This window comes from Bufo bufo, chromosome 5, assembly GCF_905171765.1.
Source record: "Bufo bufo chromosome 5, aBufBuf1.1, whole genome shotgun sequence".
NCBI lineage: Eukaryota > Metazoa > Chordata > Amphibia > Anura > Bufonidae > Bufo > Bufo bufo.
The window spans coordinates 543,293,185-543,320,042 of record NC_053393.1 but is presented as its reverse complement, the minus strand read 5'-3'; the positions used below and the strand labels follow the sequence as shown (position 1 = coordinate 543,320,042).

Below are 26,858 nucleotides of genomic sequence, written 5' to 3'. Positions count from 1 at the left end.
CTCCTGCAACTCCTCAATGTTAAACTCCTCTATCTCATCCTCCATGGTTATATCCTCCAAGATGTTAATCTTCTCATTCTCCTTCTTGATGTTACCATACTCCACCTCCTCATCGATGTTAATCTTCTCCATCTCCTTCTCCTCAATCTTAATCTCCTCCATCTCCTTCTCTTCAATCTTAATCTCCCCCTCCTCCTTTTTCTCCTCCTTGACTTCCTCCAATCTAAAAGTAGATAAGACAGTGAGAGTCCAGGACATGCTCTGTGTGCTCTATTGATATAGAAATGATGAACAGTCGTGTGGAAATGAGTAATGGACAAGCCCCATTTACCAGATCTATCCTCAACTTGTACCCATACCTCAGGACCTGAGCCTATAACAAAAAATTTCTATCAATATTTATGTATTATCTAAACTTCAAGACCTACCCTCAAATCTTCAGTCTTCACTTATTGGTCCTTGCATTTTATCCCTTATCTGACCATCAAAACCCTAACCTATAGCAGCGACTAAGGAACTCCCCAGCACTCAAAACCCTAAGGACCCACTTACTGTTACCGATACACAAAAAGTACTGGGGTAATACAGAGATAATAAACACAGTGATGTCACAGTACAGAGACTGTGTACAGGTGAAAAAATAATGAAGTTCAGACACAGGAATGATGCACACAACAGAGATGACCATGGGGCATCTATAATAACACTGAGGACGGAGCCACATTCTATTTTCCACACCACCTTCCATCCTCTATAGTCACCATTAGCTGCACCTTATATCTCACTGGAAATGGGCCTTTAGTTGTTTGACCCCATAGCAACTGAAATGTCTGCAAACCCAGCAGTTATATTCCTGATCCACATAGCAAAACACAGAGTGTCCCTTCCAAATCTCCTATTTCCCTAACACAGCAGCTGGCAGCCACCACTAGGGGGAGCTCAGTGCATACGGATTTATAAAACTACAATCAAACGGCATGTGAGCTGTATACAGTGAGCTCCCCCTAGTGACCACTGCAGGAAAAAACACAACAGGAAGCAGAAAAAGCAAATGCATAGAGCAGCCCCTGTCCCATAGCAGTCACCAAGTCTCCCTCTGCGGTAGGTACACCACTGCCACCCGCATCCCTTCTACTAGGTCCATCTGTGAAGCTTCTACATGCGGTTATACTCAGGTGCTGAGAGTAATCAGACATATTGTACACTTATAGGAAAGATGGGCTTACCTGACTCTACGCAATTCACCAACCAAAGCTGCAGAAGAGGAAAAGGAAAGAGGCGGCCATTACTGAAGAGGAGGAGACATGATAGAAGAAGATGACAGACACAACAGGAGCTGAGGACACAGCAGACTTACCTCAAGCACCAACTACAACCCTCAGGGGAGTGTCAGCTCTGCAGCCCCTTATATAATATGTGTGATGTCATAATGTGCAGGGGAGGATCCAACAGCACAACATTCCATAACATCATAAAGAGGCCGGAGGAGGTAGCCAATTAGAATTTGCGGGGAGGAGCCAAAAGAACAATATTCTATGACATCATAAAGATGCCGGAAGAGGCAGCCAATCAGAATGTGTGGGGAGGAGCCAACAGCACAGTATTCCGTGACATCATAAAGTGGCCGGAGAAGGGAGCCAATCAGGTGTAATCTATATTGAATGTATGTAAATTTCCCACTTTAGCCCTGTACAATGGAAGACAGTATATATATATAATGTATATCTAGGCGGTATATAGACAGGACATTATAGATAATTCTACTGTATAATAGACGCTTGTTTCTGGACCTGCTGCTATTTCTCCGAAAACTTTTTTATGTTTGTCTTTTTTTCCCCAATAAACTTTATTCATTTTTCCGCAGATACAATACATAGCGGCCTATAGGCGCATATCCATAGCGTCCCTTTAGTGGGTCTTCCCCATGCATGATGGGAGTTATTCCCCAGCAGCGGGATATCAGTGGCGGCGCCATCCATGCTCCATATATTATCATTGTATTTTATTGTCGCTCTCGACATTGATACAATTTTCTCCTGATTCATTATTTTGTGTCACTGACACCTGAACCAGTGATGTGTAACCTGCTGTTCTCCAGCTGATGTTTAACTACAACTCCCAGCATGCCATGGAAAATGCAGACTGTCAGCCTATGCTGGGACTTGTAGCTCCACAACAGCTGCACGTTGCAAATCTGTAATGTTAACAAAGAATTAATATACCATGAAGGCAGCAGCTATGGGGTCAGTGATGGGGCCATGGGATCCTGGATGTGGGGTGGCAGGGTGCAGTCAGGTTCTGCTCCATGTCCTGCTGCTGCTGTTGGTGGGTGGTTTCTTCAGTAGGTGGGTGAAGAAAAGTGCTCATTAGAGACTCCAGACTTTTGCTGCTGATGGAGCTGGTGCTGCTCCTGAAACCCCCCCCCCCCCCCCCCTGCAGCATTCATTGCAGTGAAGCATGAGCGCAGAGGATATCCTTACATAGGATGTCTCAATAGTAGTTAAGTTTATCCTTCCTCTCATCGGGTGAAAAAAAGGCCCCCATTTTTGAGCCTTTAAGTCATCCCTAAAAGCTTGCATCTGGCCATTTGTGCAAGGTACTTGGAGGGACTCCCTGCCTCCATCTCCACTGCATACTGCCACAGTGTCTCGAGGTCATCTGCCTGGTCTTCCTCATCATCATCCAGCTCCTCATGCTCCTCCTGTTCCTATCCTGTCACTTGTGCAGAAAAACCACCAATTTCTGTATACATTGCTTGTGCGTGAATGTCCTTCTCAGCCAGTTCAGCACCCACAGGGCTCAGGTGGCTTTGAGATGTAGACGCCACGTCTCCTGTCCCCTGGTCAGACAGATTTATCAGCATCTGCTCCAGGACATGAAGGAATGGAATGATGTCATTCATCTCGTAGTCCTGGCGGCTGAGAAATAAAGTGGCCTCCTCAAAGGGCCTCAGGAAACAGCAGTTGTCACACATGAGCTGCCACTGGCTAACTTAGAAGTTACACAGGGGAGTACTTCTGTCCACCCTGTCGGGGGGTAATAATTAAATTAAGAATGATTAATTATGGTCATAAAAATAATTAACCATAAAAAATAAATTTATAAAATTTGTCATAAATTCCTAAAATCATGACCTGGTGAATTGTAAACAACCTAACTGATACAATTCACATCTGAGTCCGACTATTTCCTCAGATAAATAAGTTCTTTTTGACGTGAGATGACGTTAATGATAAAATGTAGTTCTGAATTATATAATAATACACAGGTATTATAAAAATATGCAGATTTATTGGTTACAAGATTATAAACATATAAGTAAATAAACACAATGATACATGCAAATGAATATATATAGCGTTAATATAAAGCATTACAAGCTTAACAATACATGTGAGTGGAAATAACTTGTCACATTATAACCAAGCTATTATTATTTTAGGATATCAAAGTATGAACATAAGTTATATACATTACTTCTGTTCAGAGAAAACCTCATGATATCAGGATGGGCATGTCTAATCCTAGACATCAATATAGAATGCTAAATACATTCTGCCCCCCTCTAACCAACTACACATCACATGACCTCAAGATGGGCAAATCCATCCAAGGATATAACTTAGAAGAGATAACTGTATCCTTCCGCCCCATCCTGGACTATTTTCACATATAAAACTTTGGTAAGACTATTAAGACAAATAACAGGGATCTAGGATCTTGCTAGACCATATCTTAAATGGGAAGGATTTGAAATAAGTCTTTCCTGTGGGAATCCATCACTTAGCTTGGCGAAGAATGTTCTATCAATATATATATATATATATATATATATATATATATATATATAAGCAATTATTTAATGCTTTGCTAGATTATGAGTCTGGATTCTTCTGCAGGTAGAATGAAGCCTCACAATATCCTAAGATTACATCTCAATATGGAGATGATCAATTATTTTAATCATTTATTTATTCGCCAATCTAGATGGTATAATTTCACCCACACTATCAAATTAGTCTTATTAAAATGCAATATAATTTTCTGTGTCTCTTACCAAGTCCTAGTAGGAATCTCACTTCTGCTCCTAGGAAAGCTGGGTGGTCCATCATAGCACATCTCACCATGGCTTTCATCTTGATAGACCCCTCTAGAGACTCAACTTCTCTTCTTCTCTCCTTTTCTCTCTTTACTTTTCCTTTTTTTCTTCTACCTCCTGTGTATGGTTTATGATCACAAACTTATCAGTTAGACACACCTTCCTAGTTTGGAACTTTCCAATCATTGTCGGATGGGCGTGACCATTGATAAAATGTGACATCATAACCTTACCCAGAATGCATTTTTGCTACTGTTGTAATGTCACCTACTCATACCTAGGTGGCACTGCTGTATAAGCTATCTGCATCATAGTATAAAGGGTTAACTTATGTAAGTCTGAATATACATTTTGACCTTAGAAGCTTTAATTCAAAGCCATAGGGATTAATTGTAGCAATTAGAGACAGACCTCTAGGCGTCTCTTTAAACGTTTCTCACACTGCTAATTTATGGATCGTAAATGGCCTTGTTTTCTCACAGAGATATCAGTACCTCCTCTGTCATACCAAAGATGTGATTAATTGTTGCAAAACACACATCTTCACAGACACTCTTCTAATGAGAAATATATACAATATACTGGATACATGTTGTCTTCGTAACATATAACTATATAATATAAACAAATATATATATATATATGTCCTACTGATTGTCTTATGCTAAGGACTAACTAAGGCTAATTAAATGAATACATACATATTATATATTTTGCTTCATTAATAAATGCTTAATTGTATAGGTAATTATCACCAGCTGCATAGAGCTTATCTTTATCTTCCGTCATAAATTTAAAAGTAGACAAGGATGCCTCTTCTCAGACTGGTACATTCTTTAGAAGAATAACACTGAAGTAGAAACCTTTGTGTGACCTTAATTTGGCCTACTCAAGACATACAAAATTGTAACTATAGTCGAGCATGGCTCTTAAAGGCAATGAAGATCCATCTTGACAATAATGAATTGGATATGAATGTATTTACCTATGAAAAGGAACAACAACCCGCAACATCAAGAAATTGTTTACGGCCTTCCTCTTCCTCTTTAGTCGGTCCAACATGTGGAGGATGGAGTTCCAACAGGCGGAAACACGGCATATCAGGCGATGTTGCGGAATGCTATTCTGCCTTTGCAGCTCAAGGAGGACGTGTTTTGCAGTGTAAGAGGGGCTGAATTGTATCCACAGTTTCCTGACAATTTTTTTGATGTCTTGTAGTTGGGTGGAAGACTTTAGGAACTGCGTTTGTAGTACCCCAGAGCGGGCACTACCATTCCTACACCTTCCTACTGTCTCTAATGGCTAACCAATACGATCATCCGTGTATTTATTCCAGTTTTTTTTATATTGTGCTTTAGTAACATGGCTATGTAACCTATGTATTGTAGTACATTCACTGTGCCTGGTTGTCAGGCAGACGGCAGTGTATCTGGCAGTGAGAGATCTAGGGGGAGATTCCATTCTCCCTCTTTTGGGCAGAAGTGGGCTAGTCTCTTCCTACCAAGGGAGAGGTTGTGGGAAGCTATAGTCAGTTGAGAGTGAAGTTGAGAATTGGAAGGAGAGCAGACATGTCGTAGTAAGGAGCTCTCCCCTCTTTTGCAGCAGGAGTCTTCCAGGAGAAGCAGCTTGCAAAGCACCCTGACTCCTTACATTTTAAAGACAGAGTATAACAAGGGGGTCAACAGCCAAAGGCACCCCGCTCAAAGTTACCAGTACTTTGAGAAAGTCCAGCTACCAGACCGAAGCCAGAGTCTCAGTAGACAGGCTTAATTCGTGCTGTAATTAAACAGATGTGCGCACCATAGGGTAATTCTGCATTGACAGGATAATATGAAATAAATATCAAGGCTCATCTTGTTGGGTTGTGCTAGTTATAGGCACAACTCTAATGAACGCTCATCAGAAGGGTCCTGAAAACCTGGAGGGTGGTGGTCTGCAGCCACAGGAAAGGTAGTCTTCTTATCGGAGATCCCTGGAATCCCCAAGAAGGTGCGTATTTTCAGAGATAAATATCCCACGGCGCAAAGACCAACCACAGGTCACCAGAATCAGGAATCAAGTATTTTATTGCAGCAATGCAACGCGTTTCGGGGAATCACTCCCCTTCATCAGGTACAAGAGGCTGCACACAGCCAGAGTCTAGCAGAGCAGAGAAAGATAAAGCAAGGTATCCAAGTTTGCCTGCTAGTTTACCCCAAAACCTGCTGGAGCCAAGAGAAAGACCAAGTTTTGTGTGGGATGCAAGTTCATTCAAGGAAAGCTGTTGAACATTTACCAAGTCTGGACTCTTACTCCACCAACTATCACTCTCCCCTTTACTGCTGCAGAGCTTAACCCTGGGGACCGACGGTATCCAGGTAGGAGCACCGTGACACACTCAAAAGTGATAAGGCCGAATTACCATTCGGCATTCCTAAAAACCTGGGACTCAATCGGCCCTGGGGGGCGTCACGTTGCACTTGACAACCAGATTAAAGATGTGCACGCATGGCTTAGCCCTCTTTAACGCAGTGCCGACACAATATTCTTCCCGTTGTCGGTCACCATAGTTCCGATTTTCATTTGGAGAACAGAAAGAAAGGATTTGATTTTCTCTTGTAGGACGTGGGCAATTCCTCCCCAGTGTGACTCCGTTCGGCCAGGAAAACCAAGTGCAGGACAGCGTGACACCCCCGTGCTATAGGTGGTATTCTGAAGTAGCACTCCGAATTGTGCCTGCAGTGGAGGCTAAGGACAAGGTGGAGGATGATTAGGCAGAGCAGGACATTGGCACAGGACTCACAGCTTGAGAATGTGTTGGTGGCAGTGCCGTAACCTGGCCAGGTTGCTGGTGTGGATGGGCAGGACCAACATTTACTTAGTGGGCCATAAAGGATAGCTCCACATGTCGGCGCTGCCGTGAACTTTAGTAGACACCGACAGGCTCAAGGACTATCCCATCTTCTGCTCAACATACGTGTGCAGGGCTGGTACAGCCTTTTTGGAGAAGTAAAGACGACTTGGGACTTTCCACCTTTGCTCGACACAAGCCATCAGTTCTAAGAACGGTGCAGGGTCCACCACATGGAAAAGGAGGGACTGTAGTACCAGCAACTTGGCCAGGAGCATGTTCAGCTTCTGCACCGTTGGATGAGTGCATGTATACTGTTGTCTTTTTAGCAATTGTCTCGATGATCAATTGCTGACGAACGAATGATGAAGCGAAGGAGGAGGAGCAGGAGCATCAGGACCAGTAGATGATGGGAAGGAAACACAGCTCCCTTCTGCTGAAGTGGTAGAGACTTGGCTGCTAGAGAAGGTGTGCAGGCCACTGGGTGAAGCAGCGGTTGCTGCATTAGGCTGGACCACTACATTAGTGCCACGGTTTTCCCAGGCCACTTTATGGTGATGCTGCATGTGCTGACAAAGGGCCGTGCCAACATCTTGGCCACGCTTCACCTTCTGCCCTCAGATTCTACAAATGGCCATGCTGACGTTCTTTGGCAGCTTGATGAAAAATTCCTACACCGCCGTGTATGGCATTCTCCCCTTACCACTCCGTGCTGCCTGCCTGCTACTGCTGCCTCTGTGAACCAGTGCACCGCTAGTTCTTTCCGGACAGGTAGGGTCCTGAGTAGCAGGCGGTCTACACTGGGCATGTTTTTCTCCAGATCTCACACTGCTGCCACCCTGCTGATTCACAGCCACATTACCACCCTGCTGGCTCTATATACTATATATATTATATACTTCTCCTGGAGCCAAATGGCTACTGGTAGGCGCTGTAAAAGTAGACTCAGTTTTATACTGACTTTAAAACCAGCCTCCAGGGCAGACTAACTGGTCAGGTGTACATGACTGCATGGAGATCGCCACGCCTCCGATATATACTACAAAGAAAAAATGTGGGGGATTCAGTCAGCACAACCCTGTATGCAGGTGCACATTGCTATGGCAAAATACACATACAAACGCAAAAACACAAATGCAATAGCACTCTGCAACCAGCACTCTGCCCTGCCTCTATGCTGGATGTTGAATGAGGCATTGGTGTACATTTTGTCCAAAGCGTAATAAGCCACTCACCACGTCAAGGTCGCCTCTATGAGTGGTCCCTAACACTAGTTCCTACCTGTTTATAGGCCATGATAGCCACACAAAGTCCAGGGAGCACAGGTACAGCATGCACGCCAGACACACTCTGATTTTAACCCCGCCCTGATTCTGTAGTTTACAAAAACACCCCATATGTGGTCATAAACTGCTGTACGGGCACACGGCAGGGCGCAGAAGGAAATAAACGCCATATGGTTTTTGGAAGGCAGATTTTGCTAGACTGTTTTTTTGACACCATGTCCCATTTGAAGCCCCCCTGATGCACCCCTAGAGTAGAAACTCCAAAAAGTGCCCTTATTTGAAAAGGTGACAGTTTTGTTGGTACTAATTTAGGGTACATATGATTTTTGGTTGCTCTATATTACACTTTTTGTGAGGCAAAGTAACAAAAATTTTTAATTCTGAACGTTCATCTCCATTTGCCATTAACTCTTGTGGAACACTTAAAGGGTTAACAAAGTTTGTAAAATTAGTTTTGAATACGTTGAGGGGTGTAGTTTCTTAAATAGGGTCACTATTTTGGAGTTTCTACTCTAGGGGTGCATCAGGGGGAGCTTCAAATGGGACAAAGGTTTAAAAGTAATATAAGGAAGTATTACTTTACTGAGAGAGTAGTGGATGCATGGAATAGCCTTCCTGCAGAAGTGGTAGCTGCAAATACAGTGAAGGGGTTTAAGCATGCATGGGATAGGCATAAGGCCATCCTTCATATAAGATAGGGCCGGGGGCTATCCATAGTATTCAGTATATTGGGCAGACTAGATGGGCCAAATGGTTCTTATCTGCCGACACATTCTATGTTTCTATGTATGTTTCTATGGTGTAAAAAAAACTGTCCTGCAAAAACTGCCTTCCAAAAACCATATGGCGTTCCTTTCCTTCTGTGCCCTGTAAGGTAACAAAAAAAATTGTTTATCTAGCACAGTTTTTATTTTATTTCTTAGACGGTGTTCATCTGAGGGGTTAGGTCATGTGATATGTTTATAGAGCCAACGATACGGACGCGGCAATACATTAATATGTGTACTTTTCTTTTTTTTTCCTATTTTTTTACAAATTTTTTTTTTACATTATTTTGGAAAAAGGAAGTTTTTTTTAATTTACTTGAAACTTAGAATTTTTTTGGGAAAAATGTATTTATTTAACTTTTATTTACACTTTATTTTTTGTGCCACTCTGGGACTTCAACTTCTGCGGTCTGATCCCCTTTACAATGCATTCCAATACTTCTGCATTCTTCACCGGAAGGCAGCCACGATGCCTAAGGAAGGCATTGCGCTGTCTTCCATGTTGTCGGGTCCCCATTACAGCGGGCGCGGGGACCCGATGGCTTCCACAATCGCTGCCGGAATGACCAGTAAACGCTGCAAACCGCAGGTCTGAATTGACCTGCGGTTTGCAGCGATCACCAATACGGGGGGGTTACAGGACCCCTCTCGGCATTGTCACAGGATGCCTGCTGAATTATTTCAGCCGGCACTCTGTTCTGATTACCGCCCGCCGCGCGGCGGTGATCGGAAATACACAGGGCGTACAGGTACGCCCTGTGTCCTAAAGGACTCGGACAACAGGGCGCTTCTGACAAGAGTCCTGTAGACACAAGTGAGGGAAGCACAAGGAGCTCGAGTTTGTTCCTTGGGTAAATTGTTTAAACATTAATAAAACATGGCTCAGCTAATTATGATTAACCTGAGAAAGGAAAGGGGAAAAAGGAATAGCATCACAGGACCTCTGATGCTGAAGCTAAGGCAGCCATTCTATATCCTGCAGCTGTGATACGATAGTGCAGGTTTCCTGCCTGCCTGAGGCTGTGGCCCCTTCTGCCCAGATGATCCTGCTGGAGCAGAGGAGGACCTCTGGCTCCAGTGTTGATGGCAAATAGGCTTCAGGGGGCAATCTGGTACTGTTCTGGTGCTAATGCTATGCTTATTTTGTAAATTTCTGATTCTTGGCAAATACATTTAGTAAAAAATTATTTGGGCCCATCTGCAGGCGTCAAGGCGATCTCTATAAGATGGGAACCTAACACTAAATACTACCTGGTATAGTGCCATATGGTACGCCTTAAAATTCAGGGAATGAAGGTTCCACGTGCATGCTGGAACTACTCTGCCTTTTAACATTTTTTGTACCAAAATGGCCTCGATTAAATCCAGGGAATGCAGGTACCAACATGTATGCGAGTATGGACCCAGCATGCATGTGGAACTGGCATTTCTTGTATTTTATGGCGGCCAATATGGTACTATAACAGGTAGTATTTAGTGTTAGATTCCTGTCTTACAGAGATCGCCTTGATGTTTGGTAGACGGGCACAAATAATTTTGTACAAATTGTATGGCGGCCAGTATGGCACTATAACAGGTAGTATTTAGTGTTAGATACCTGTCTTACAGAGATCGCCTTGATGTTTGGTAGACGGGCCCAAATAATTTTGTACAAATTATATGGCGGCCAGTATGGTACTATAACAGGTAGTATTTAGTGTTAGATACCTGTCTTACAGAGATCGCCTTGATGTTTGGTAGACGGGCCCAAATAATTTTGTACAAATTGTATGGCGGCCAGTATGGTACTATAACAGGTAGTATTTAGTGTTAGATTCCTGTCTTACAGAGATCGCCTTGATGTTTTGGTAGACGGGCCCAAACAATTTTGTACAAATTATATTTGCCAAGAATCTCAAATTTACAAAATAAACAAAGCATTAGCACCAGAATATTTTCTATAACTATGGCATTATTGTACTTTAATTGTGTTTGAAGAGTGCTGTTGCATTGTTTTTCTTTGTTTGTGTGTGCAGCTATGGCGGCGTGCACCTTTGCATTGGGATGTGCTAACTGACCCCTATTTTTATGTAAAAAAGGCCACACTGCATTTCTAAAGGTCTTCTAAGCATCAACAACCCATAAGCATAATAGGTGGTTGCGCTGGGTTTTGGGCCAGTACTGTGGACGCGACGGCCAGTCTAAGAGTTGAAAAGTTGCTTCTGCCCTAAGTAAGGCCTGTCTGAGCATCGCAGAGAAAACCGGGGATTATTAGCTGGAAACTATTCACTAATGTTTTCACCTAGAATTTATAATCGTGGTCAAGCAATAAAATTGGGCAGAAAGATTAAGTCTTCAAAGGATCTCTACCAGGTTCATGGAGATCTGTCCAGGAGTCAGTAACACAGTGAATTGGAGTCACATAAGTAAAAACCGAGTTAAATAGTCCAGTTAGGACCGGTATTGTGAGGGGATGGGATGTTTTGTAATACTCTGCCAAAAGACCATCTGGATCCGGTGTTTTACCATTCAATGCCACAAAAATGGCCCACCGAACCTCCTCCTCCATGATAGCAGAATCCATTGAGTATAGAAAAGAATTAGAGGAGTTTTCCAACTTCAAACTTTTACTCATTCCCCATTAGAGTAGCCGGAACAGTAGGGTGGTCATACTTACTTGGTACCTGCGTTACGCTTAGTTTCTCCATGGCTGCCTATGCAGGTTCAGGGTCTCTGGAAAACAACAGTAATTTGCTACAGCGGTCAAGTGCCACCTCGTCAACAGAATGCTGATTCTCAAAGACCCCGGACCTGCGGATGTGGAGCGATGGAGCCGGAAACCAGTGGTGGAGACTAGAGTTGTGCGAACACCTAGATGTTCGGGTTCGAGAAGTTCGGCCGAACTTCCCGGAAATGTTCGGGTTCGGGATCCGAACCCGACCCGAACTTCGTCCCGAACCCGATTCCCATTGACGTCAATGGGGACCCGAACTTTTCGGCACTAAAAAGGCTGTAAAACAGCCCAGGAAAGGGCTAGAGGGCTGCAAAATGCAGCAAAATGTAGTTAAATCCCCTGCAAACAAATGTGGATAGGGAAATGAATTAAAATAAAAATAAAATAAATACAAATTTACCAATATCAATTGGAGAGAGGTCCCATAGCAGATAATCTGGCTTCATGTCAGCAGAGAATCAGTCTTCATGTCATAGCAGAGAATCAGGCTTCATGTCAACCAACACTGGAACAGTCCATTGTCAGATATTTAGGCCCAGGCACCCAGGCAGAGGAGAGAGGTCCCATAGCAGAGAATCTGGCTTCATGTCAGCAGAGAATCAGTCTTCATGTCATAGCAGAGAATCAGGCTTCACGTCACCCAACACTGGAACAGTCCATTGTCAGATATTTAGGCCCAGGCACCCAGGCAGAGGAGAGAGGTCCCATAGCAGAGAATCTGGCTTCATGTCAGCAGAGAATCAGTCTTCATGTCATAGCAGAGAATCAGGCTTCACGTCACCCAACACTGGAACAGTCCATTGTCAGATATTTAGGCCCAGGCACCCAGGCAGAGGAGAGAGGTCCCATAGCAGAGATTCAGGCATCATGTCAGCAGAGAATCAGTCTTCATGTCATAGCAGAGAATCAGGCTTCACGTCACCCAACACTGGAACAGTCCATTGTCATATATTTAGGCCCCGGCACCCAGGCAGAGGAGAGAGGTCCTATAACAGAGATTCAGGCTTCATGTCAGCAGAGAATCAGTCTTCATGTCATAGCAGAGAATCATGCTTCACATCACCCACCACTGGAACAGTCCATTGTCAGATATTTAGGCCCCGGCACCCAGGCAGAGGAGAGAGGTCCCATAACAGAGATTCAGGCTTCATGTCAGCAGAGAATCAGTCTTCATGTCATAGCAGAGAATCATGCTTCACGTCACCCACCACTGGAACAGTCCATTGTCAGATATTTAGGCCCAGGCACCCAGGCAGAGGAGAGAGGTCCCATAGCAGAGAATCTGGCTTCATGTCAGCAGAGAATCAGTCTTCATGTCATAGCAGAGAATCATGCTTCACGTCACCCACCACTGGACCAGTCCATTGTCAGATATTTAGGCCCAGGCACCCAGGCAGAGGAGAGAGGTCCCATAGCAGAGAATCTGGCTTCATGTCAGCAGAGAATCAGTCTTCATGTCATAGCAGAGAATCATGCTTCACGTCACCCACCACTGGAACAGTCCATTGTCAGATATTTAGGCCCTGGCACCCAGACAGAGGAGAGAGGTCCCATAACAGAGATTCAGGCTTCATGTCAGCAGAGAATCAGTCTTCATGTCATAGCAGAGAATCATGCTTCACGTCACCCACCACTGGAACAGTCCATTGTCAGATATTTAGGCCCAGGCACCCAGGCAGAGGAGAGAGGTCCCATAGCAGAGAATCTGGCTTCATGTCAGCAGAGAATCAGTCTTCATGTCATAGCAGAGAATCATGCTTCACGTCACCCACCACTGGAACAGTCCATTGTCAGATATTTAGGCCCAGGCACCCAGGCAGAGGAGAGAGGTCCCATAGCAGTGAATCTGGCTTCATGTCAGCAGAGAATCAGTCTTCATGTCATAGCAGAGAATCATGCTTCACGTCACCCAACACTGGAACAGGCCACTGTCAGATATTTTTAGGCCCCGGCACCCAGACAGAGGAGAGGTTCATTCAACTTTGGGTTGCCCCGCAATATAATGGTAAAATGAAAATAAAAATAGGATTGAATGAGGAAGTGCCCTGGAGTACAATAATATATGGTTAAGGGGAGGTAGTTAATGTCTAATCTGCACAAGGGATGGACAGGTCCTGTGGGATCCTTGCCTGGTTCATTTTTATGAACGTCAGCTTGTCCACATTGGCTGTAGACAGGCGGCTGCGTTTGTCTGTAAAGACGCCCCCTGCCGTGCTGAATACACTTTCAGACAAAACACTGGCCGCCGGGCAGGCCAGCACCTCCAAGGCATAAAAGGCTAGCTCTGGCCACGTGGACAATTTGGAGACCCAGAAGTTGAATGGGGCCGAACCATCAGTCAGTACGTGGAGGGGTGTGCACAGGTACTGTTCCACCATGTTAGTGAAATGTTGCCTCCTGCTAACACGTCCTGTATCAGGTGGTGGTGCAGTTAGCTGTGGCGTGGTGACAAAACTTTTCCACATCTCTGTGTCACGGGGTTCCGAAGGTGCACTCGGTCCCCCATTGCCCGCAGACCTGTTGCTTAGCTTTGGGAATGAGGATTTGTGCTTGACCTCATTCCCAGGGCGGCTTTGCTGGCTGGGTGGCTCCCTGCTCCTAGTCTGCCTTAAGCGCCGAGCTGATCACTCGGTGCTCGACTGGTTAACCTGTCGGTCATGTGACGCTGGCCACATCACATGACCCTCACTCCCCACTATAAATACAGGAAGCCTGCTGGCCACAGGTTGCCTGTTAATTTCTAGGTTCCTGGCTATTTGTTGGACTACTGAATACTTACCTGATCCTGTTCCCTGACGATCCTCTGCCTGCTCCTCCTGTACTGCGCATCCATCCTGGTATTGTGACCTCGGCTCCCACCTGACTACTCTCTTAGGACTCCTCTTGTACTTCGCTACTTTCCTGGTATTTGACTCCGGCTTCTCCTGACCATTCTTTGCTTAATCCGTTGTACTGCGTAGCTGTCACGGATGGTGTACAGGAAACAAGACAATGCAATATAATCAATGACTCACTGGATCCACATCTAAGGAAAAAAAGGGAGACCCCTGCATGAGACCTGCCACTCTCCCTGACTGCTCAGCCTATGCGAACAACCCAAAGGTGGATGGGCGCATATCCACGTACCTCGGCTATCTAATACCTGAAGACCCTACAATAGTGAGGGGACACGACCACCGGCTCCCTACACTAGACACGGAGGGAGTCAGGGTCTCCTTAAATCCAGCAGACAGAAAATAAAATAAAGGAACAGCACTTATCTTGCAGAGGACTGGGAAATAGGAACAGCATGCACACACACTCCAGGAAGTTGTATAAGCCGCACACTACTGCATTATGGGGAGGAACTTAAAGGGAAGCAATCAGTCCAACTGCATGACAGCTGAGATAGACTAACGAGATGAGGAACTGAAACCAAAACAAAGAAACTCAAGGAGGAAGATCTGGAAGGCTCCTGTCAGAGCTTCTCAGCTGTCTGGTTGTGACAGTAGCTCTCTTGGTTCTGACCCGGTCCGTTCATGTTCCGTATTTTGTCTTGTCTGTCTTCCCTGCACATATCCTAAGTTAGGGACTGCCGTCCAGTTGTCCCCTGTCATCAGCACTCGTGAGGCAAGTAGGCAGGGCCAGGGGTGAGGGTGGAGCGCAGTGGTCACTACCCTTCCCCCTGTGTGTGTGTGGACGTGACCGTTACACTCTGCCATGCTAACCCTGCCCTCAGAGGAGCTGGCCGTGACACATCTGCGTTGGCGACCTCTTGCTCCTCCTCTGCCTTCGCCTTGGGCTTCCACTTGTTCCCCTGTGACATTTGGGAATGCTCTCAGTAGCGCGTCTACCAACGTGCGCTTGTACTCGCGCATCTTCCTATCACGCTCCAGTGCAGAAAGTAAGGTGGGCACATTGTCTTTGTACCGTGGATCCAGCAGGGTGGCAACCCAGTAGTCCGCACATGTTAAAATGTGGGCAACTCTGCTGTCGTTGCACAGGCACTGCAGCATGTAGTCGCTCATGTGTGCCAGGCTGCCCAGAGGTAAGGACAAGCTGTCCTCTGTGGGAGGCGTATCGTCATCATCCTGCGTTTCCCCCCAGCCACGCACCTGCGTTGGGTGCCACCCCGCTGTGAACATGCTTCATCCTCATCCTCCTCCACCTCCTCCTCATCCTCGTCCTCCTTGTCCTCCAGTAGAGGGCCCTGTCTGGCCACATTTGTACCTGGCCTCTGCTGTTGCAAAAAAACTCCCTCTGAGTCACTTCGAAGAGACTGGCCTAAAAGTGCTAAAAATGACCCCTCTTCCTCCTCCTCCTCCTCCTCCTCCTCCTGGGCCACCTCCTCTTCCATCATCGCCCTAAGTGTTTTCTCAAGGAGACATAGAAGTGGTATTGTAACGCTGATAACGGCGTCATCGCCACTGGCCATGTTGGTGGAGTACTCGAAACAGCGCAACAAGGCACACAGGTCTCGCATGGAGACCCAGTCATTGGTGGTGAAGTGGTGCTGTTCCGCAGTGCGACTGACCCGTGCGTGCTGCAGCTGAAACTCCACTATGGCCTGCTGCTGCTCGCACAGTCTGTCCAGCATGTGCAAGGTGGAGTACCTGGTGGGCACGTCGCATATGAGGCGGTGAGCAGGAAGGCCGAAGTTACGCTGTATCGCAGACAAGCGAGCAGCGGCAGGATGTGAACGCCGGAAGCACGAACAGACGGCCCGCACTTTATGCAGCAGCTCTGACATGTCGGGGTAGTTGTGAATGAACTTCTGCACCACCAAATTCAGCACATGCGCCAGGCAAGGGATGTGCGTCAAACCGGCTAGTCCCAGAGCTGCAACGAGATTTCGCCCATTATCGCACACCACCAGGCCGGGCTTGAGGCTCACCGGCAACAACCACTCGTCGGTCTGTTGTTCTATACCCCGCCACAACTCCTGTGCGGTGTGGGGCCTGTCCCCCAAACATATGAGTTTCAGAATGGCCTGCTGACGTTCACCCCGGGCTGTGCTGAAGTTGGTGGTGAAGGTGTGTGGCTGACTGGATGAGCAGGTGGGAGAAGAGGAGGAGGAAGCAGAGTAGGAGGAGGAGGAGACAGGAGGCAAAGAATGTTGCCCTGCGATCCTTGGCGGCGGAAGGACGTGCGCCAAACAGCTCTCCGTCTGGGGCCCAGCCGCCACTACATTTACCCAGTGTGCAGTTAGGGAGATATAGCGTCCCTGGCCGTGCTTACTGGTCCACGTATCTGTGGTTAGGTGGACCTTGCCACAGATGGCGTTGCGCAGTGCACACTTGATTTTATCGGATACTTGGTTGTGCAGGGAAGGCACGGCTCTCTTGGAGAAGTAGTGCCGGCTGGGAACAACATACTGTGGGACAGCAAGCGACATGAGCTGTTTGAAGCTGTCTGTGTCCACCAGCCTAAATGACAGCATTTCATAGGCCAGTAGTTTAGAAATGCCGGCCATTAAGGGCCAGGGATCGATGGTGGCTAGGTGGAAATTTACGCTTTCTCTCAAATGTTTGTGAGATGGAGAGCTGAACGCTGCCGTGTGACATGGTTGAGATGCTTGGTGACGCAGGTGGTGGTGTTGGTGGTACATCCCATGTTTGCTGGGCGGCAGGTGCCAACGTTCCTCCAGAGGCGGAGGAAGAGGCCGAGGCGGCAGCAGCAGAAGAGGTAGCAGGGGGAACCTGGGTGACTTCCTTGTTTTTAAGGTGTTTACTCCACTGCAGTTCATGCTTTGCATGCAGGTGCCTGGTCATGCAGGTTGTGCTAAGGTTCAGAGCGTTAATGCCTCGCTTCAGGCTCTGATGGCACAGCGTGCAAACCACTCGGGTCTTGTCGTCAGCACATTGTTTGAAGAAGTGCCATGCCAGGGAACTCCTTGAAGCTGCCTTTGGGGTGCTCGGTCCCAGATGGCGGCGGTCAGTAGCAGGCGGAGTCTCTTGGCGGCAGGTGTTCTGCTTTTGCCCACTGCTCCCTCTTTTGCTACGCTGTTGGCTCGGTCTCACCACTGCCTCTTCCTCCGAACTGTGAAAGTCAGTGGCACGATCTTCATTCCATGTGGGGTCTAGGACCTCATCGTCCCCTGCATCGTCTTCCACCCAGTCTTGATCCCTGACCTCCTTTTCAGTCTGCAGAAAGACGCAGCAGTTGGCACCTGTGTTTCGTCATCATCAGAGACGTGCTGAGGTGGTATTCCCATGTCCTCATCATCAGGAAACATAAGTGGTTGTGCGTCAGTGCATTCTATGTCTTCCACCGCTGGGGAAGGGCTAGGTGGATGCCCTTGGGAAACCCTGCCAGCAGAGTCTTCAAACAGCATAAGAGACTGCTGCATAACTTGAGGCTCAGACAGTTTCCCTGGTATGCATGGGGGTGATGTGACAGACTGATGGGCTTGGTTTTCAGGCGCCATCTGTGCGCTTTCTGCAGAAGACTGGGTGGGAGATAATGTGAACGTGCTAGATCCACTGTCGGCCACCCAATTGACTAATGCCTGTACCTGCTCAGGCCTTACCATCCTTAGAACGGCATTGGGCCCCACCAAATATCGCTGTAAATTCTGGCGGCTACTGGGACCTGAGGTAGTTGGTACACTAGGACGTGTGGCTGTGGCAGAACGGCCATGTCCTCTCCCAGCACCAGAGGGTCCACTAACACCACCACTACCATGTCCGCGTCCGCGTCCCTTACTAGATGTTTTCCTCATTGTTACCATTCACCACAATAAGAAAACTATTATTTGGCCCAATGTATTGAATTCAAATTCAGGCCTTTTTTTACAGACACCTAACACTATCTGGCTATCTATTTAGGTACCGTATTACACTAATACAGGCACAGCAGTAATGACAGATTTAGCTGAATATAAATTTGAGAATGACCCTATCAGCACCTGGAATCTAATATACCCTTTTAGGGATAGATTTAAAGAAGGCCTGATACAGCAGAAACCACTAATTTAGGAAATTGCTAGGTTGGGAATTGTATTTCAACCCAGAACAAAAACTGTGCTTTGACGGACACAAAATAACTTGACCAGCTACAGCAATAACCACAGATTTAGCTGAATATAAATTTGAGGCCTATTATTTAGGCGCTGGGTGACAGGTATACGTTTACGGACAGAATTAGACTTGGATATGCACAGTAGCGTGTGTGTGAAGTTATTGAGAATGACCCTATCAGCACCTTGAATCTAATATACCCTTTTATGGATAGATTTAAAGTAGGCCTGATACAGCAGAAACCACTAATTTAGGAAATTGCTAGGTTGGGAATTGTATTTCAACCCAGAACAAAAACTGTGCTTTGACGGACACAATATAACTTGACCAGCTACAGCAATAACCACAGATTTAGCTGAATATAAATTTGAGGCCTATTATTTAGGCGCTGGGTGACAGGTATACGTTTACGGACAGAATTAGACTTGGATATGCACAGTAGCGTGTGTGTGAAGTTATTGAGAATGACCCTATCAGCACCTTGAATCTAATATACCCTTTTAGGGATAGATTTAAAGTAGGCCTGATACAGCAGAAACCACTAATTTAGGAAATTGCTAGGTTGGGAATTGTATTTCAACCCAGAACAAAAACTGTGCTTTGACGGACACAATATAACTTGACCAGCTACAGCAATAACCACAGATTTAGCTGAATATAAATTTGAGCCTATTATTTAGGCGCTGGGTGACAGGTATACGTTTACGGACAGAATTAGACTTGGATATGCACAGTAGCGTGTGTGTGAAGTTATTGAGAATGACCCTATCAGCACCTTGAATCTAATATACCCTTTTAGGGATAGATTTAAAGTAGGCCTGATACAGCAGAAACCACTAATTTAGGAAATTGCTAGGTTGGGAATTGTATTTCAACCCAGAACAAAAACTGTGCTTTGACGGACACAATATAACTTGACCAGCTACAGCAATAACCACAGATTTAGCTGAATATAAATTTGAGGCCTATTATTTAGGCGCTGGGTGACAGGTATACGTTTACGGACAGAATTAGACTTGGATATGCACAGTAGCGTGTGTGTGAAGTTATTGAGAATGACCCTATCAGCACCTTGAATCTAATATACCCTTTTAGGGATAGATTTAAAGTAGGCCTGATACAGCAGAAACTACTAATTTAGGAAATTGCTAGGTTGGGAATTGTATTTCAACCCAGAACAAAAACTGTGCTTTGACGGGCGCAAAATAACTTGACCAGCTACAGAAATAACCACAGATTTAGCTGAATATAAATTTGAGGCCTATTATTTAGGCGCTGGGTGACAGGTATACGTTTACGGACAGAATTAGACTTGGATATGCACAGTAGCGTGTGTGTGAAGTTATTGAGAATGACCCTATCAGCACCTTGAATCTAATATACCCTTTTAGGGATAGATTTAAAGTAGGCCTGATACAGCAGAAACCACTAATTTAGGAAATTGCTAGGTTGGGAATTGTATTTCAACCCAGAACAAAAATATATCCTTTGCCAGACAGCAGACAGTATTACAATTGGCTGACCACAGCTGAAACACCAGATTTAGGGTACTGCTATTTTGGCAATTGTATTTCACCCCTCAATAAAATAGCAAGCACAGCCAAGCCCCTGATGTAGGATATAGCAAAAAAATAACCACACTATTGATGGTTAAATGGACTTGGTGGCAGCTTGCCCCTGATGTAGGATATAGCCAAAAAATAACCACACTATTGATGGTTAAATGGACTTGGTGGCAGCTTGCCCCTGATGTAGGATATAGCCAAAAAATAACCACACTATTGATGGTTAAATGGACTTGGTGACAGCTTGCCCCTGATGTAGGATATAGCAAAAAAATAACCACACTATTGATGGTTAAATGGACTTGGTGACAGCTTGCCCCTGATGTAGGATATAGCAAAAAAATAACCACACTATTGATGGTTAAATGGATTTGGTGGCAGCTTGCCCCTGATGTAGGATATAGCCAAAAAATAACCACACTATTGATGGTTAAATGGACTTGGTGACAGCTTGCCCCTGATGTAGGATATAGCAAAAAAAAATAACCACACTATTGATGGTTAAATAGACTTGGTGGCAGCTTGCCCCTGATGTAGGATATAGCAAAAAAATAACCACACTATTGATGGTTAAATGGACTTTGTGGCAGCTTTCCCCTGATGTAGGATATAGCCAAAAAATAACCACACTATTGATGGTTAAATGGACTTGGTGGCAGATTGCCCCTGATGTAGGATATAGCAAAAAAATAACCACACTATTGATGGTTAAATGGACTTGGTGGCAGCTTGCCCCTGATGTAGGATATAGCCAAAAAATAACCACACTATTGATGGTTAAATGGACTTGGTGGCAGCTTGTGCTGGCGCACCACAAGACACAAAATGGCCGCCGATCACCCCAGAAAAAAGTGACTGAAAAACGCTCTGGGCAGCCTAAAAACAGTGAGCAATTGAATAGCAGCAGTTCAATGATCCACAGCTGTAGATCGATCACTGACTTAAGTGTTTTGGAGGAGTTAATCACTGCCTAATCTCGCCCTAACGTCGCAGCTGCAACCTCTCCCTACACTGATCATAGCAGAGTGACGTGCGGCGCTACGTGACTCCAGCTTAAATAGAGGCTGGGTCACATGCTACACTGGCCAATCACAGCCATGCCAATAGTAGGCATGGCTGTGATGGCCTCGTGGGGCAAGTAGTATGACGCTTGATGATTGGCTGCTTTGCAGCCTTTCAAAAAGCGCCAAGAAAACGACGAACACCGAACCCGAACCCAGACTTTTACTAAAATGTTCGGGTTTGGGTTCGGGTCCGTGTCACGGACACCACAAAATTCGGTACGAACCCGAACTACACAGTTCGGGTTCGCTCATCCCTAGTGGAGACCAGATAAGTATGAACACCACCTGAGGTCTGGACACTCTAAAAGCATCTGTTAAAAGGTTTAAAGCTGGATAACCACTTTAATAATGGAAGGAGAGCAGGGACTTCCCTGTAGAGGTCTTCATAGTAATCATTGAATATTTAAGCAATTTATACAGGATTAGAAGTAACTGTGCCAGTCAGAGGGTTCTGCAACTGGATGACTAGATTTAGTAAGGGCCGCTAATAATTTACCCGTCTGATTGCCCGAACAATAGAATTTAATTTATGACATCTGCATCTGACAATGAGACTATATATGAAAGAGTCCAGAAGATGTTCAGCCATGAAGTATTCTTGTGTTGTCTCCGTACAAAGGGATAAGACAAGCGCACCTCGGGCCTGTAACCAGGAGTTATGTATTTCATCAAACCTTTTCTCCTTCTTTCTAAACGAGAGATAATGGACTGTTATACTTTTTGTCCTTTATTTTTAGTTTTTTCTCCATTTATTAGATTTCTATATTCTATCTTTTATTACATATATTTCTTATTATATCTATGTCCGGGCAGCAGGATGTTTCTCCCCATATAAAGGGGACTCAGGGCAGCCATCAGATAATATCTGTACACAGAGATGCAGGGAAGACATGGTTGGTGTGTCCTCTGCCTGCCCACCAGCCGCCTCTATTGAAGAGATCCTATGATGTTAGCAGTTTCCTCCAGTGCAGGACCCAGCACCATCCTAATATTCTTCTCCTCTTTGCTGAGATCTTCAGGTGAAGTTCATGGTGTATCTGAGGATGCTATGAGGACCAGACTTCTCATATTCCGCTTATTCGCCGGTGTCATCATAACTGCAGCAGCAGAAGAACCTGAGGCATCTGCAGGAGATAAGACCGGAGGGGGGTCATGAGAGTGGACAGGTCAAGTGGTGACAGTGGGGACTGAAGAAGGGAGATGTAGTAGGTCCGAGAGATACGAGCTGATTACGGTGAGTCCTGCTGCTGGGTCCCCCCACAATCAGCTGGTATTACTGGAGGAAACGTTTAGGGAACTCTTCTGGGAAAGTCAAGTGTTCACCAGAGGGTAGGAAATGTCCTCTATAGCGAGAGGGGCCCTCTGTGATGCATCTCTGCTCGGGATGATAGAGAGGATGCTGACGGGGGGACCTCAAATATTTTCTGCATTTGTCCTCATAGAAGTAGTAAAGGAGTCAAGTAAAGTCGTGAACTTACCTTGCTAGTCTGTTCCTGCTGCTCTTTCTGATGCTGCTTGGAAAAGTAAGAATAGATTAAAAAAAAAGATTCCCTGCATCGGCAAACACAGTGGGGTCCTAGTGCCCCAACAAACAATCAATTATTTCTGTGGCCAATAGGGGGAGCTCATTGCATGCTGATGTATCATAGAGTTCACTGTGTAAACCCCTATGCAGTGAGCTCCTTCAAGTGGCAGTTACAGGTAGACTGAAGGTAAATTATTACTTACCTGCTGCTCTTGTTTTGTCTTCTCAGGCAATTTGGTGTCCACCAACCGCGTCTTGTCCTAAAGGAAAGATTAAAGTAGATAAGATCAGCTCCATGTGATGACAGGATCAGTCTATACAGTTCTGTACACGGAGACTGTCCTGTGTCATGTCCTGTGGACTCTAAATGAGACAAAGCTTAAAGCAGGAAAGTATGTGACCACTAAAATTCAGTCTTACTTATTCTATAAACTTACTGGGTGGTCTCCTCAGTTGGTCGGGCCGGCATCACCTCTATGTCCAATGGTCTATAATGAAAAAAAACTGCTCTGACAACAATGTATGGGCTCCGATCACATAGTTATATATACCTTTATCTGGAAATATTATCAGCTCATTATATATAGAGTCTGTACTCACCTTGTTGTGTTCTCAGCTTGTTCCTCCTCTACAATCTCTTTCTCCTCTACTTCCTCTACTCCCACCTTTTCCTTTTCCATTTCCTTTCTACCCTTTTCCATTTTCGCTTCCTCCTCTTCTGCCTTTTCCTCCTCCGCCACCTTCTCCTCCTCCTCTTCTTCCTCCAGTTCTATTTCCTCCTTGCTATTAGACATAGAACATACATTATATCAGGACTTTGTTCTCACCTTTATTAGGGGAGGAGTTTAGATTGAGATCGGGTGGGAATTTAGTTTTCTATATTTTTTCCTCTTAGAGAATGGGATAAACCTCAATAATCCTCAGTGTGATGCTCTATGGTCTGGTTTTAAAGTAAAAAAAAATTTTTCCCCCCCCCCCCCCCCCCTTTGCCCAGGCTCCAGAATTGCCAGTTCCTCCCTGCCCGGTTTATACACTTACATAGTGTCCATCTTAAAGGGTGGCTCCAATTTCTTCACTGTTCGTATCCTATAATAGAAAACAGCTCTGGTTACTGGAACTGCCCAATATACACCCCAAATATAAGATGTGGCAAGACTGGTGCCCCCTTTTATCATTATCACATTTACTAGTAATAATTTATATCCATGACATCACAACATAATTAACCCCTTGCATCTGGAAAGTTTTATCTCAGATAAATATACTGATATCAAATTCAGAAGCTTTCCTTCTACCTTCCTTTAGAGGACACAGGAGAATTGTCCTTTCTATAAATATACATGTCACATATGGTGGGGGACAACTCGTGGATCACCTTGTAAGGCAGACGCCTATATCGCCCTATTATTCTATGATATAATCACCTTACTGGCAGCTCGGAGCCCTCCACCGTCCACCTCCACCTGTTAGGGAAATACAATGAGATTATGTCTACAGGTTAGGAATATTCTCATTCATAGACATGATACAATATGACATCATTTGATATTTCCAAAGTAACAGCCAATCAGATCTCTGTGTTCATTTTCCCGCATTTTTATGTATGAGGCCTGATGACTGTATGAAATGTTTTGTGGTTGCCTGAAGTGTGTTTTCTGTGCACTCTGCAACGCATGGAGATTTAAACTGTGTCCTTTCCACTATGGACGTCTAATATATGAAGGTGGAGCTGTGGATGAAGAATACTTTTATCTATTAATATTCAGATCTAGAGATAGAAATATTATATTTTATATCTGACCTTTTGACCTTGGGGTGCTTTACCTATAGGTAGAATGTGGGGTGATGTTCAGGACAATAAATGTTGCATGTTGTGGATCAGTAATTCTTCTACACAGTGAGAAAGATTTATCAAACTACTGCAAGATCAGATTGTAGCTCTGAAAGCCAGTTTGAAAATGTAAATTGTGACCTGATTAGCTGCTATGGAGAACTGCTAGTAACATAGTAACATAGTACATAAGGCCGAAAAAAGACATTTGTCCATCCAGTTCGGCCTGTCATCCTACAAGTTGATCCAGAGGAAGGCAAAAAAACCCTGTGAGGTAGAAGCCAATTTTCCTCACTTTAGGGGAATAAAAAATTCCTTCCCGACTCCAATCAGGCAATCAGAATAACTCCCTGGATCAACGACCCCTCTCTAGTAGCTATAGCCTGTAAAATTATTACACTCCAGAAATACATCCAGGCCCCTCTTGAATTCCTTTATTGTACTCACCATCACCACCTCCTCAGGCAGAGAGTTCCATAGTCTCACTGCTCTTACCGTAAAGAACCCTTTTCTATGTTTGTGTACAAACCTTCTTTCCTCCAGACGCAGAGGATGTCCCCTCGTCACAGTCACAGTCCTGGGGATAAATAGATGATGGGAGAGATCTCTGTACTGCCCCCTGATATATTTATACATAGTAATTAGATCTCCCCTCAGTCGTCTTTTTTCTAACGTGAATAACCCTAATTTTGATAATCTTTCAGGGTACTGTAGTTGCCCCATTCCAGTTATTACTTTAGTTGCCCTCCTCTGGACCCTCTCCAGCTCTGCTATGTCTGCCTTGTTTACAGGAGCCCAGAACTGTACACAGTCCTCCATGTGTGGTCTGACCAGTGATTTGTAAAGTAGTAGGAATATGTTCTTATCACCGGCATCTATGCCCCTTTTGATGCAACCCATTATCTTATTGGCCTTGGCAGCCGCTGCCTGACACTGTTTTTTGCAGCTTAGTTTGCTGTTTATTAAAATTCCTAGATCCTTTTCCATGTCAGTGTTACCGAGTGTTTTACCATTTAGTATGTACGGGTGACTTGCATTATTCCTTCCCATGTGCATAACTTTACATTTCTCAGTGTTAAACCTCATCTGCCACTTATCTGCCCAAGCCTCCAATCTATCCAGATCCCTCTGTAGTAGTATACTGTCCTCTGTAGTGTATATATATATACAGTATACTGTCTTCTGTAGTATATATACAGTATACTGTCCTCTTCAGTGTTAATTACTTTACACAGTTTAGTGTCATCTGCGAAAATTGATATTTTACTATGCAAGCCTTCTACAAGATCATTAATAAATATATTGAAGAGAATAGGGCCCAATACTGACCCCTGAGGTACTCCACTAGTGACAGTGACCCAATCTGAGTATGTACCGTTAATAACCACCCTCTGTTTTCTATCCCTCAGCCAGTTACTTACCCACTTACAGACGTTTTCTCCGAGTCCGAGCATTCTCATTTTATATACTAACCTTTTATGAGGTACAGTGTCAAATGCTTTGGAGAAGTCCAGATATACGACATCCATTGATTCGCCGCTGTCAAGTCTAGTACTTACCTCCTCATAGAAACTGATTAAATTAGTTTGACATGACCGATCCCTCACGGGTTCTTTGCCATATTCTTGATTAATCAATTCAATCACTGTCCTAAATCAATATACAGAACTTTACATTGATGTACTTACATGAGAGCCTGATATTTTTCCTCCTCACTTTCTTCTTCTGATTCTTCCTCTTCCACCACCGCGCCTTCATTCTCCTCCTCAGTATTGATGACTTCCACCATCACTTCCAGTACTTCTTCTTCCTTGATGTTCTTCTCCTCTACCTTCTTGATTCTATTGTCCTCCACTTTCCCATGCTTTTTGATGTTTATCTCCTCCTCAGTCTTAATCTCTTCCTCCTTCCTGATCATAACCTTCTCTACCTCCTCGATCTTATTCTCCATATTTTTGATCTCCTCCACCTCCACGATATTAATCTCCACTTTCTTGATCTTAATCACCTCCATCTCCTCGATCTTAACTTCCTCGGCCTCTATGATCTTAATCTCCTCCGCCTCCTCAACCTTAATCTCCTCCATGACCTCCCTGATGTTTATCTGCTCCAACTCCTCCTCAGTGTTAATCTCCTGCAACTCCTCAATGTTAATCTCCTCTATCTCATCCTCCATGGTT

The 26,858-nt window shown here is 44.9% G+C and overlaps 1 long non-coding RNA gene across 1 annotated transcript; it reads right to left on the bottom strand.

Moving 5' to 3' along the window:
* Positions 1 to 23,598: 23,598 nt before the first annotated feature.
* On the bottom strand, positions 23,599 to 26,499 carry LOC121001351. Its single transcript, XR_005779036.1, has 4 exons — positions 26,367 to 26,499; positions 24,272 to 24,310; positions 23,886 to 23,933; positions 23,599 to 23,630 (listed from the first exon to the last, which is right to left on the bottom strand). It is a non-coding gene; the product is annotated as an uncharacterized LOC121001351 (long non-coding RNA).
* Positions 26,500 to 26,858: the final 359 nt, after the last annotated feature.